The sequence below is a fragment of the Lepidochelys olivacea genome (assembly GCF_965140295.1).
Source record: "Lepidochelys olivacea isolate rLepOli2 genome assembly, chromosome: 2".
NCBI classification, from domain to species: domain Eukaryota; kingdom Metazoa; phylum Chordata; order Testudines; family Cheloniidae; genus Lepidochelys; species Lepidochelys olivacea.
In genome coordinates, this window is record NC_140412.1 from 204,869,705 (window position 1) to 204,883,688 (window position 13,984).

Sequence of the window (13,984 nt, forward strand, 5' to 3'; positions counted from 1 at the left end):
TCCCACTACTATGAGCTGAAATCACTGAGAGCTGAAATCACTGAGCACTGTGTCAAGTAGGGGGGAGCCGGAAGTTCTAGTGTGCAGTGGAGCCGGTCGTGAGACAGCAGTGTGTTCGTGAGACGGCGAGCTGAGCGGAGCCGGTCGTGAGACAGCGGTGTGTTCGTGAGACGGCGAGCTGTCCGGAGCCGGTCGTGAGACAGCGGTGTGTTCGTGAGACGGCGAGCTGTCTGGAGCCGGTCGTGAGACAGCGGTGTGTTCGTGAGACGGCGAGCTGAGCGGAGCCGGTCGTGAGACGGTGAGCTGTGCAGAGCGGAGCCGGTCGTGGTGGAGCGGAGCAGAGCCCTGTGGGGCAGTCAGCTTCAGGACACGTAAGGTGCCCCTTACCTCTTTCCCCCACACCCAGGCACATTTTAGCCAGATTGGGGAGTAACACTCTGCAGGTGAACTTTTGAACTCCGGGGCTGGACTTTTTTTGGACTTTGGGCGATTAGTGGATTGCTGGACTCAAGAGACGTTTGGGTTCTGGGACTCAAGAGCCTGAGGGAAAGGATGTGGCCCAAATTTTCTGGGGTGGGTCAGTGTTCATGGTTTGGTTAATGAACACTAGTTGTGGTGTTTCCCCAATTTAATGCTGATGTTGTTTGCCTCATGTTATTAAAGATTCTCTACTACACCAAGACTCTGTGCTTGCGAGAGGGGAAGTATTGCCTCCTTGAGGCGCCCAGGGGGTGTGTAAGATTTTCCCAGGTCACTGGGTGGGGGCTCGAGCCAGTTTTGCATTTGCTTTAATGAGAGGGAACCCCTGTGTATTGAACCCGGCCCTTGCTGCTATCAACTTGGCCTGGCAGAAGGGTTACACTATTAATTACCATGCTTCTGCCCATGCCTCGTGGAGAAGGAAGCTGTCTGATTCAAATGTAGAGGGGACAAGAGCTGGACCAGGGGGAGAAAAGGAGTGGATTGGGACAAGGAGGCTGGCAGTGGGGGAAAGAGAATCTGGGACTGGGAGCCGGTGTGGTTGGGCAAGGAGACTGGGTGGGACTCTTTGGGAGAGGACACTGGGAGATGATGGAAGAAATGCAGTGGGGCTGGGAGATAGTTGGCTTATGGGGTGAACATTGAAATCAGACAAGGGGCTGGGGAGCAGAGGGACAACTGGGACTGACTGGACATAAAAACCAGGACTAAGACCTACTGGGGAGAGCTGAGAAAGCTGGGGTGCTGGGAGAGAGCAGGGGCTGGCTGGGAAAGAAGACTGGGGGCTGGGGTGGACAGGGTGACTGAGACAGGATGACAAGCCTGCAGAAGACGACTAGAACTGGGAGCGAGTGAGTGGGGTAGATGGGATGAGGACTCAAGAGAAGAGACCTGGGAGTGGCTGGGCAAGAAGCCTGGGACTGGAAGTGATGGGGGAGAAGAGGAGAGATTGGGGTCTCAGACAGCGAGCCTGGCCAGGGAGATTAGCAGTGGTTAGGCAAGGAGACTGGGCCGGTAAGTTAAGAAGAACAGTACTGGGGCAGGGAACCAGGGATGGGGAAGAGACAGGACTGGGACAAGTTGAAGGGAATGGTGCAGAATGGGTCAAGTTATTGGGGGGGGGGAGCAGTGGAATAGGCAGAAGAGTCTCTGCCCACTAGAGCACACTCCCATCCAGAGCCTGAAATGGAACCCAAGATTGCTGAGTCTCACTATTCCTTTGCTGTCAGCAAATATCTATGAAACCCATTGGGAAAAGCGTGCCTCTCTCCCTGCACCCCACTGCTAGTCCACACAGAGAATGACACCCTGCTATTGCTATCTGTTACTCCATTAACTCAAGTGGGAAAGGTCAATGCAGTGGATCTAAAGATTCTATCCCTGCTGATGAACCATGTGGTTGTCAATATGATGCCACAGGATGGAATTCCCCCCCCACCCAGTTTGCTTGTTTAAAAACCTAGGAAATTACACACAAACTCTGTTAAAAGTCCACTACTGAGATTAAAAAGTAAAGCACTTAAATGTTAAGAAATGCCAGAATTAGGATTAATTCTGCACCCTTAATTTCCCCACTGGTGCACAGGCAGTGTGACACAGTCTTTAATTACATGATCACTTACTGTTTTTCCACAGGACCAATTTTCAAAGCTTCATAATTCTTTCAAACGAATTCACCCCAGAACAATACAAGGCAATGTTCCTTGGTAAGGGCTATTACAATGACATATTTCCTTTCTTTGAGCCCTTCCATTTTGGCTTTGGGGATATTCAAGAAAAGGAAGCAAGACTTTTAAAAAAAATTCATAGATTAATTGATTCCAAAGCCAGAGAAGACCATTGTGACCATCTAATCTGACTTCTTGTAATAACACAGGGCTCCATTGAACTCCTTCCGTCCCCCCAAAAATGTTTGATAGTTGGCAAGTCCAAATAAGCCAAATAATAGCCTTTTCTGACAAATAAATCTAGCCTCTTCAGCTTCTTTTCCTTTAGCACTGCTCTCTTCTGTCTTGCCTTCTTGTTGGCCACCATGATAACCAGAGTGGTTGTAAAATATTCCATATCTCCAGATGGAACTTGATATTTTCTGTCCACCTTCCTGGATGTGGCAGCAATTGTAGCTGGGGTCTGCTATAGTGATTGGGCTGAATCCATTATTGCTTCATTTATAGGCCAGGATGCCATCCCAGAGCAGTAGATTGCAAAATATTCACTAGTTTGTGGGTGGGCTCCTGCACCTCCTCCAATGGTAGCTGGAGTGCCGTTGTTGTTTTTTCCCAGAGGTCTTGGAACTCCTTAAAGTCATCTAATTGTGGGGCCCTGTGGAGAAACACTGCTTCACCCAGAGATGGTAAAGCAACTGGTCTTGAGGAATCTATTGAGGAAGGGCTTGTTTCCTCTTGTTCCTCCTTATGACTACAAGAGACTTGAGTTGGTGGAGGTTCGGGTGCTGCTTGAGTTACTAAAAAAAATGAATGAAGGAGCTGTAAGCACTTATGGTTGCTCTGAGTAGTCTTGCTTCTCGTGAGATGACCAAGGTGCCCAACAGGGCCACAGGGGCATAGAAGTACAGTCCTTGAGGTCCTGGGGTGAGGAACCAGGTTCCTGGGAGTGTTGAGGGCCCCTGGAACTCCTAAGGTAAAGGGTGGTGGTGATGCTCTCACTGAGTACACATGGCTGTTCATGCTTGTGATCATCACCTGAGGTAACTGAGGATGCTGAGGAGAATGAATACTCTAGATCCATCACAGATGCTGTGGATCTGGGTGTTGCTGGCAATCGCACTGAAGTACTTGATGCCATATTCAAGAGTCTCAGCACAGTCAGGGTGAGTTAGGTTGAAAGGAGTGAAAGTTCTTGTGGGATTGGAAGGTCTCGATAAATCTGGCTGGTGCTGGTACATGCATCCCAGGGTGGCTGGTCTAATCAGTGCTGGAGTTCAACCCTTGACCATGCCTAGCCTCATGACAGCGCTGACTTTGCTACCAGTGCTTGGGTAAAGTGTATTTTTCCGCACTGGTATTTCATTCATATAGGCCAGGGGCTCTCAAACTTTTTTTGCTGGGCCCCCCTTTGAAAATATTTGTGACAACACCCCCCCCCACATACACACAAAAAAGGTGATAGCAAATTACTGTACATAATCATAGGAGCATACGTGTGGTACTGCCACCCTTACTTCTGAGCTACTGCTGGCGTTGGTGCTGCCTTCAGACCTGGGTGGCCGGAGTGCGGTACTGCTCTACCCACCCCTACCTCTCACAACCCCCTGACAATAGCCTTGCAACCTCCTTTTGGATTGAGATCCCCAGTTTGAGAAACACTGATATAGACAGAACTATTCCGAAAACTTTCCGAACAATCTGTAATCAGGAAGTGGCAAAGCTTCAAAAAATGTCTCCCAAAAGGTAGAAGTTTCAAAAAATTCTTAATGACTGGAAGATAGGGGAGTAGTGTGACAGAATGGAAAGAGTCATGCAATCTCACCTACAACACTTACTGAAGTAACAGCAAAACGCAGTAATAAGGACCTTAATAAAATTAAACTAAAAAGCTCCTTTGTATGGATTCAAAGATTTGTCTTCTCAATCTAGAACTCAACAGTTGGCCTAATACAGTAATTCATTTGTTACAGGTTAAATGTCTCAACGACTAGACAAAAGCCCAATCCTATAAGCCCTCTAAGTGAGGAACTACTAGGAAATGCAGGACTGATCCTCCACTCCTTATATGTTGTTACAGAAGACCCCAATTTCTTAACACACTATTTGATCCTGATTCACAAAGTGAAGTACTATTATATACAATTGATTGCCAGCTAGAATATATGTATGCTCTGAAAATCTATGCTGCAAAACCAAGATGGATGCAAAACCCATGCATTCCAAAATTAATGCAAACCTAACCGATGGCTCAAACAAGAATGAGATGCACACACCATAATCCAGAATGAGTTAAAGGAAAACAACATTCAAGGAAACAAAGCAATCAGCTACGCCAACAGTAACCTGATCTTTAAAGGCAACTCAATCCTGGAGCCTGAAGCAATTCCAAAACTAAACCCAGATGCTGTTTGTTGGCTGTATGGTGATGTCAGTTCTACCAGCCTTTCACCTCTGAAGAGTTGCCTTCAAATCTGGGTTAGGTCAAAACTAAATGAGCTTAATTCTCTGAATCTACTCTCCACTGGAAAACTGTCCACATAACCAAGATTTACTACCACCAAATCTGACATGATTGGGAACCAGTCTGGGGATGGGAACAGTAATGGGTTTGCATGTCACAATTAAGGCGAATTGCGAGGAAGCTGCCATCCTGGACTGTAACCACTGCTGTCCACTAAAGAAAGGAACAACAGAATAAAGCACAGTATTCTATTTCATATGCAGAATACTGCTGCTAATCCAAAACCCTGTTATCTGAACCTCCACATTATCAAAAAGGAGTACTAGTGGCACCTTAGAGACTAACACATTTATTTGAGCATAAGCTTTCGTGAGCTACAGCTCTCCTCATCGGATGCTTACGCTCAAATAAATGTGTTAGTCTCTAAGGTGCCACTAGTACTCCTTTTCTTTTTTGCAAATACAGACTAACACAACTGCTACTCTGAATCCACATTATCAGAATCCCTTAGCATGAGATAGATGAGATATCTGCCTCTACAGCATGTATCTCATGCTGGGGAACAAGGAAGAGATTTGGATAATGCAGAGATTTGGTTAAAAGAGCAACCTGCCCAACCCAGCTAGGACAGTGAGGAGGAGGAGCCCTTGGCCAGGGGGAGGTCACCCTGATGCTGAATGGGTCCTGTGGCAGTGCAGGGAGTCCTTTTGCAGGCCACACTGTCAAAGGGAGTAAGTGCGTGGGGCTGTGACAGAGGAGCTGCAGAGGGCTCCCTGCACTTCTGCAGGGCTGTGGACACTCAATCCCTGCAGACGCTAGCCGGGGGTCTCTGCTCTGCCTTGTCAGGACCGCAACCTCACCCTCGCACCATGTACCTGCAGGCATTGGCTGTCACCTGCTCTGCGGCAGCACATGGAGCCCTTTGCAGCTCTGCTGTCACAGGAGTGAGTGAGAAGGGACAGCAAAGATCCCCAACCAGGACTGTGAGGAGGACAATGACGAACTCCCAGCTGTTGGTGAAGCCACTCCCAATTATCCGAATAAAATGCATGTTACGAGCATAACTGGGAGTATATTGTACAGTAGACATTCATTCGTAGCAACATATCGGTGCCCTTTCGCTATGTTGCTCCTATGTGGCTGTAGCTGTTACGGGGCATGTCGACAATTCACAGTAGGGACAGTGTTCCTGTAGGAAATGTAAGAGCAACCACGACTTATGAGCAACAAGGTGTTGCTGCAAACGAGCATCTACTGTATTAACATTTGTTCATATGTCACAAAATGAATTTAGTACAGTATTGCTTTGTGGCCCATCATGTAGTACTTGCTTTAAAGGACATCAAACTCCAACAATGATATTCATTTATAAACTGTTAAAAAAAGAGGACATGAGTTAATATGCAATATCAATTACATTTCTTTAACGAATTTAAATTCTCATTTGCCTGTATTCTACCCTAGAAGAGCAACTTCATCAGCATGGAAAAGCTTGTGCTTTGCTTTGATATTTTCAGGTATGAGCTGTAATGTCAGATCTGAATAGAAACTGAAAGGTAATTAAAAAAGAAAAGGGTTTTGCGTTTATCATCTCCCTACATCTGTGAAATGAGATGTTGGCTTTGATCCAATGTGACAACAACAAGTAGAATGTCTCAACAGTTTTACATTTGCTTTACTCTGTATCTTCTCCTGAAGCTTGACTTTTTTTGTCACAGATTCTACAGTACCACGTGACTGTCACTATTATTACTGTATATTTTACTTTTAAAATGACTTGTTGGCCAGAAACTAAAAAGGAAGCAGGAATGTAAAGAAATGGAAGGGCAGACACCACAATGTGGAACAGCACTGAGCCACCAGACTGGCTGGCTCAATAGGGGTGCTCCGATGTATGTAGTCTGTCTAAAGGGCAGCAGTATTTGAATAAGAAAAGGGTTGGCACTGGCATCTTGATAAAATGCAGTTCATCTTGACTTGTGTGTGTGTATATGCATTGGTTACATTGTGCATCTTTTCTCTAGTGCAGGTATTTGTGCTGCTTCTAGTACATGGTTGTGCAGGTTCTTACACGTCCTCCTTTCCAACAGAACAGTAAATTTTAGGCCACTTAGGGGCCATCTCCAAATAATCACCATTGTTGATTGTAGGTTGGGATGATTATGAGGTGTAGGGCATGGAATTGATGGTAAACTCCACAGTTTTTGGCCATCTGAGAGAAAAAGCATCAAATCATCAGTCACCTGTGCTGATGTGACTTAGTCTGAGGACAGCCCCTTCCTCTGAATGAGAAATGGTTGGTGTAGGTGCCACAAGGTAGGTCTTGGAACTGGTGCTACCACGTATTCTGTCTTTGACCATCTGGGGGAGACCAGCTATGTGTCCTTTTTCCAGGTCAAAGAGTTCAGAAGGAGTGGTCATCACGAGCAATTCTTGTGTTTAGGTACGTTTTGTTGCATCATATTTTAAAACGTTGCAGTCTTGGAGCCATTTTGAATAAACAAGGAGTTCATGCTGGCATTTGGGTGGGGTCTCAACAATTGACAAAGGGTAATTTTGTAAGTATATTTATAAATAGTATTTAGGTACAGTACCTGCCTTATTGTTTCATTGATTACAAATGCTTTGCACTGTATGGTCTCACATTCATTAAGTGAAATTTGTACCCATTGTGCTCAAATTAGCAATAATGAAGAGAAGCACTCTTCACCACACACACATACTCCAGGATTGTCTGCACCACAAAAAAACTGCAAGTTTGAACACAGTTTGTCAATACCTGGGAGCTAACCCACGTTCAGTACCAGTTAAACTACTCCTAGTGCTGCTGCTCATTGTCAAGATTTTTTTTTGTAGTGTAGACAAGCTCCATGTGAAGAACATCTGAGATATATTTGACAAACAGAAACTCTAAATTTATGGGTGAAATCATTCTGTGGTTTAGAAAATTGTTGACATTCTGTGATAATGGGTTGTGAACCCAAGTAATGGTGACTGAAACCAGTTTCCATCCTACTTGTACTTTAACAGTAGCTTAACATCAGAAGAACTTTCGTGTTTAATATTTTAAAAGGATGTTTAATATTGACATTACAAAGTTCTTCTGGTTATTAAATTTTCATGTTTAATCCCTTTAAGGCTTTCCTGGACTTTGACTGGGGACTATTTATGAAACCATCTGGGACAACCTTTAAATACATCCAGACTTTCCATTTTGTGCCTCAGTAAAGCCAAAGAACACTTGCCAAGGCCATGCGAGCAGTCTGCAGGAGCTGAGGGCTGTGGAAGCAATGTTCTGAGCTGGACAAGAACGAGTCCACTTCTATCAGTAACTCCTTGGTATACCATGGATGAATTTGGCCATATAATTACAGATTAGGAAGCCTTGGGTATAGTGGTTATAATATGTATTCAATTCAAAGGCTGACTGTTTAATAGAGAAATTATCAATTTATTTTATTATTTTATCCAATTTTCCACTATGTCAGCTGGAGTTCAATTGTACCAATTAAAGAGAATCAATATCTATAACTTGAGGGTGAAATACAGCTTAATTTGTTTAAAAATTACATCAGCTGTGTCCTACGGTCCTGATCTTTCCCTATGAAGGAGCTAAGATTGACGCTTGGTTTTCAGCATGAGGATATTTTTGTAGAGTTGTTCAGATTAACTTGACTTTGCTTTATTATAAGAGGTTATGCTTTTTGCTTAAAAGAAGCAGGCTGATTTCGAATAGCCATGGGGAAATACAGAGCAAATAAAATGAACCTGTATTGTTTATTTTTCCTTCCTGATGCATAAAGATAGCCTCAAAAGGTATGTCAATACTTCAGGGGCTGGAGGGACAGTCCACAGCAACGGTTCTTAATATATAAAAAGTGCTTTCCCCACAGGGTAATGATCATACCTGTCATAAATATAAAGGGAAGGGTAAACACCTTTAAAATCCCTCCTGGCCAGAGGAAAAACCCTTTCACCTGTAAAGGGTTAAAAAGCTAGGAAAACCTCGCTGGCACCTGACCAAAATGACCAATGAGGAGACAAGATACTTTCAAAAGCTGGGGGGAGGGAGAAACAAAGGGTCTTGGTCTCTGTCTGTCTGATGCTTTTGCCGGGGACAGAACAGGAATGGAGTCTTAGAATTTAAGTAATCTAGCTAGATATGCGTTAGATTATGATTTCTTTAAATGGCTGAGAAAATAAGCTGTGCTGAAAGGAATGGATATTCCTGTCTTTGTGTGTTTTTGTAACTTAAGGTTTTGCCTAGATGGATTCTCTGTGTTTTGACTCTAATTACCCTGTAAGGTATTTACCATCCTGATTTTACAGAGGTGATTCTTTTTGCTTCTATTAAAATTCTTCTTTTCAGAAACTGAATGCTTTTTCATTGTTCTTAAGATCCAAGGGTTTGGGTCTGTGGTCACCTATGCAAATTGGTGAGGATTTTTACCAAACCTTCCCCAGGAAGTGGGGTGCAAGGGTTAGGAGGATTTTTGGGGGGGAAAGACGTTTCCAAACAACTGTTTCCCAGTAACCGGTTAAACGTTTGGTGGTGGCAGCGAAAGTCCAAGGGCAAAGGGTAAAATAGTTTGTACCTTGGGGAAGTTTTAACCTAAGCTGGTAAAAGTAAGCTTAGGAGGTTTTCATGCAGGTCCCCACATCTGTACCCTAGAGTTCAGAGTGGGGAAGGAACCTTGACATACCACACACACATTATGGGGTATGGACACTGCAATTAGTGGGTGTACTGAAAGGAACTCCCTGCATCCTCTCCAGTATCAGTTGTTCCTATTGGACCCTAAATTTATGATTTAGTACTTTGACCATTACACTCAAAACCTTGAACTACATGTAGTTCCTTCCTAATATAAAGTCACAATATACACCTTCATGACCACAGCTCACACTACATGCACTACAGTCATTATTGAACCTCCATTTAGTATGGAATTAGAGCACTTCTAAGAGTGAATTAAAATCATATTACCTAATTGATCCTGCCCTTAGAGGTGAAGAAAACAATATCAAACTTCAGTGGCATTAAACTAGTTAAAATATCTACATTATAAATATAATATACAAATAGAAAGGTCAATCTTTTTTTTTCCAAAAAAGAGACACCTCACAGAAAGATTGTAAGTGTAAAGTAATAATGGCAAAGAACTTTAATATCCTCTGATAAAAGGTGGTTTATACACATGATTATTATTATTGTATATGAAGTTTCTGAAGTTAGTAAGAATATCTATTGGTTTTAAAGTTCATAAGAATGTCACTTGTTTTTCAAACTTCTCATTAGGATGAATAATTAGAAAATGCCCTTTTTAGTATATGGTAGTGGTGGAAGGGGCAGATTTTGCAATGTTCCTGTGAGTACACAATAAATATAAATGAAACTAGAAACCAACCCATCACTGAAGGAGAAAGAAACCCACACAAACGTTTGCTTGCCAGCAATATGCAAAACAAGAATAGTAGATTTAAAATTAATTATGAGGTCAATGCCGATCTTAGAGTAACTTTAGAATTAACTGCTAGTGTCCAAAACAAAGTATCTGGACCTTTATTATTTGCAGGTCACTTTTACGAACGTGAACTTGTCTTTTCCTTTACCACCATATGAAAACCAAAGACATACTATACAGTGTCTTGCTGCACCTCCACAGTCAGTGAGCACCTGGGTCTCTTCACCTTTAAAGATGTACAGTGGATTTTTCACAAAGATACCCACATGCATTATTTTTAAATTATTTTGAGGAGCTCCACAATATTGTACCCTTCACAACACAAGCTCATTACGCTCATATAACAAAAATATATTTAGAGGAAGAAATAATTACCCACAGTCTATCCCGTTTTCCAGTTTTGGCAAAAGAATTGACATTTGTACCTGACATGTCTAGAGAGTTAGAAAAGAAAACGCTAATATCTGAACTGTGATGGTTCTTAAAAGTTTTTCTTTGGAGCGGGGTGGGAGCAGGTTGAAGCTAGTAAACAGTGAATGCACTCAGAAGTTTAAAATCTCTAACTTCCTTTTTTTTTTTTTTGCTTTTTAATTTAAACACCAAAACTTTTCAAATAATAAAAATATATAACCACATTTCACAAGACTGCCTCGAGATTTAGAATACTAATTATTTCACTGTTCTTCAATTAAGTATTATAGATAGATCTATATCAAATTCCAAGCAGCTCTGTTCTCACCACAAAACTGTAATTCATGGATCAATGGGAAAAGGAGCTGAATGAATATGTACATGCTGGAGGCCTGGGAATCAGTTGTGCTAGAAGCCAAAAATGCTTCCCTGTGTCATTAACAGAAGTGCAATACAAACTACCTATCAGGATATATTTTACACCAGCATGAATAATCCCTATATATCCCAGTACACCAGATTTATACTGGATAAACTGTGCACAAAATGGGCTAGTATTCTAAAAGAATGAGTTTTTCAAGGAAATGCATGCACATAAATCCAAATCCTGCATCCGATGTGACACCCAAGTAATTAAATGCTGTCCCCAGTAAGTCAATGGAAACTTTGCCATTGACTTTAATTGGGTCAGGATGACACCCAGCACACTTAATGCAAAGGAAACTGGCTGGGCTGAATCCTTGTGTGAAGTTGAATCAACAGATCATAATTGCTGGAACCTTGGAAAAATGACCCCGGTTTCTGGCTGCTCAGACAACCAGTCTGGTTGTGCCTGAACGTGCTGTATCTCAGCCCCACAACTTTTTTAGGCAGAACAAACACACTTTATATCGTTTTTGTTCAGCTATTCAAAATTTGGCATGTGCTGACCAAATCCTAGCTGTAAATGTGCCTAACAATTTAGGTCTAATTTTTCAGAAGTGTCTAGAGATTCTGGGTGTTCATTTTGAAACAATTTAAATTTAACTATGTTCTGAGCACCTCTCTGAAAATTAAACCCCTACCTCTAAAATGTTTCCACCTGGGCACCCAAAAATGGAATCACTAGTCACTTTTGACAGTCTTGGCCCTGGTTCGCACTGTTGTGAGGTGTACAACTTGCAACTAAAATAACCAAGACCTAGAATAACAGTTGTCTACACTGCTATTAGCTTAGAGACTCCTCATCCTTTTGATGGAGACAGGTGAAAAGGACTAATCTATGTACGGAAAACACTGAGGTCACTAAATTAGTCTGTTCCTAAACAGATGAAGTATTTAAATTTGAAAAATCCTAGAACTTTCTTTAATATTATGAAAACACTATAAACAGTTGTAGTCAGCCACATGTTGGCCATATCTGGGTCCCCAGCATACTGAGCCCTACTTATCTGTATCTTTTTACTCTAGTATTTTTCTATTTTGATATTTCTCTTCTGATCACTGTAATATTGAATGATGTGCTGGACTCCTCTGCTATAAGGTAAAGTATTTTCATTTATTTCTGTAACCAACGGTGTTTCTGTGATTTGAGAGCTATTTTTTCGTCTTTTATTTTTTGTTCTCTTCTCTGTAGAAGCCTCCTATTTATGTGTAGAGACACCAACAGATCTTTTGGGTAAGAGAAGTCTGGAATGAGGGCAATATCTTGACTTCCATGAGAATTAACTCAATGACATATTAATATATTTTCTATCTCTAACTACTAGGAACTGATAGCACTTTGCTATTGTTTGAAAAGATGTACTCACTAAAAATGAGCAAATCAGAGTTCCCATATAAATACAGACTATAATCCAAGGTATCACTTAAGCTTTCTTCTGTTATGGCCTATTATTGGATTGGATTTAACATATACGTTTATTTCTTTTTTTCTGAATAAAAATGTGCTGCTGAATAAAAGAAAATGCTGCGTAAATTTAATTTTACTTTGCATGTGTGCTCTCATCTAAGCCTCTCTATTCAGAGAACAACAACAACCTGGGTTGAAACAACCTCTACTATTTAAGATGTTATGTACTTCAGTCAATTGACCTATTGATCATAGTTTTTCCAAGCCATATAAAGTTGGCTTTAATTTTTAAGCCTCTCTCATAGAGCACCCTCTCAAGTGGCATGGTACTGTATCATGACAGTACCACATTTAGGGGCATCAGATTTTTTTTACGCCTTACTCTGAAGTATCTGAGACTGGTTCAAGTGTATGACTGAGACCTGGATTACCAGAGTGCAAGATGAGAAAGACCTATCTGTCTTTCATCTTCCCCATCTGCAAAATGGGGAGGGATAATAATAATTAAAGGGCTGCTGTGATTGTCTAATATTTGTAAAGCACTTTTCAATAATGTTTTACATCTTCAGTGTGGTATATCTCCATCATCATTTGCCACACACAGAGACAAGATATTGACGGGATGGCTCATTGGTCTGTTTTGCCATAGCATTTTCTATGGCACAAGTGGTACCCTTCTGCAGATGGGAGTTCAGTGTGGGAGGAACATTAAAGAGTTTTGTCCCCTGAGAAGGAAGAGCCTGCCACCTCCCAACCTTGTTGGTCCCAAGGGAATGGCATGTGAGGGTGACAGGCCTTCAGTACCGTGAGTGGTCAGGTCTACCATACTGCTCCTCTGCCTCCCACCCCCAACCCTAACATCATGGCTCCTGCGGACATTGGGATGCCATTGACCAGACGCTGCAATTACAGAAAACTCCCTATACTCTGAATAGGATGCAGACATGAAGTCTAAGTTATTGTTGCTTCAGGCAGTATTAAATTAGGTAGGAATTGCTAGCTGATCTCTGATGCTCAGGAAAGAAAAGTGCAGCAAATAACAACTCCTTCCCCTCATGCCCCCCACAATGTTGGACCATGATCCCCCAATGCATCCAGAGTCCTAAGACATAGGGGAATGATGCTTCAGTTCCTCCTTCACCCAAGATCCACCAGATCTAGCAGAAGCTGCAGGACAATCTGGCCTCTTTAGCTTTAAACAGAACTTGGAATCTTACCGACAGAATTTATTAGCTGTGAATGCTCTAATGAATCTAACCTATTTTTGTTTCTCCCTAGAGTTGGGCTCAAAGAGGACTTTTGCCATCTTAAATACTCTGAAAAGCACAGCCCAGCATCTGTCAGCTGAAATGGATAGCAAGTGTGGGAGAACAACCTGTTGGTGATGGTTTTGTATGTAATGTTTTTTCTATAATGGGTATAACAACATGAGTGTGGGGAGAAGAACTAAGCTGAGAAGGGGGTAGAAGGAAAATTTATTTTCAACAATTAAGAGGGTTTAAAAACTATGCATTAGAGGGAGAAAGAAATGAAACAATTTTTGTAATTAAAATAGATTTTACAGTTTAATGTAGGGATGAGGTACTCAGCTGGACAGGGGACTGGGAATCTATTAAATTTAAATAGAAAACTATTTAAATTGAGGCTGGAAGGACTGAATTGGAGAAAT

At 42.0% G+C, this 13,984-nt stretch overlaps 1 protein-coding gene across 4 annotated transcripts in view; it reads right to left on the reverse strand.

Annotated features, from left to right (window-relative positions):
• The window catches only part of PLCL2 (phospholipase C like 2), a 213,105-nt gene that overhangs the window by 11,982 nt on the left and 187,139 nt on the right, over window positions 1-13,984 (reverse strand). The window lies entirely within an intron of this gene.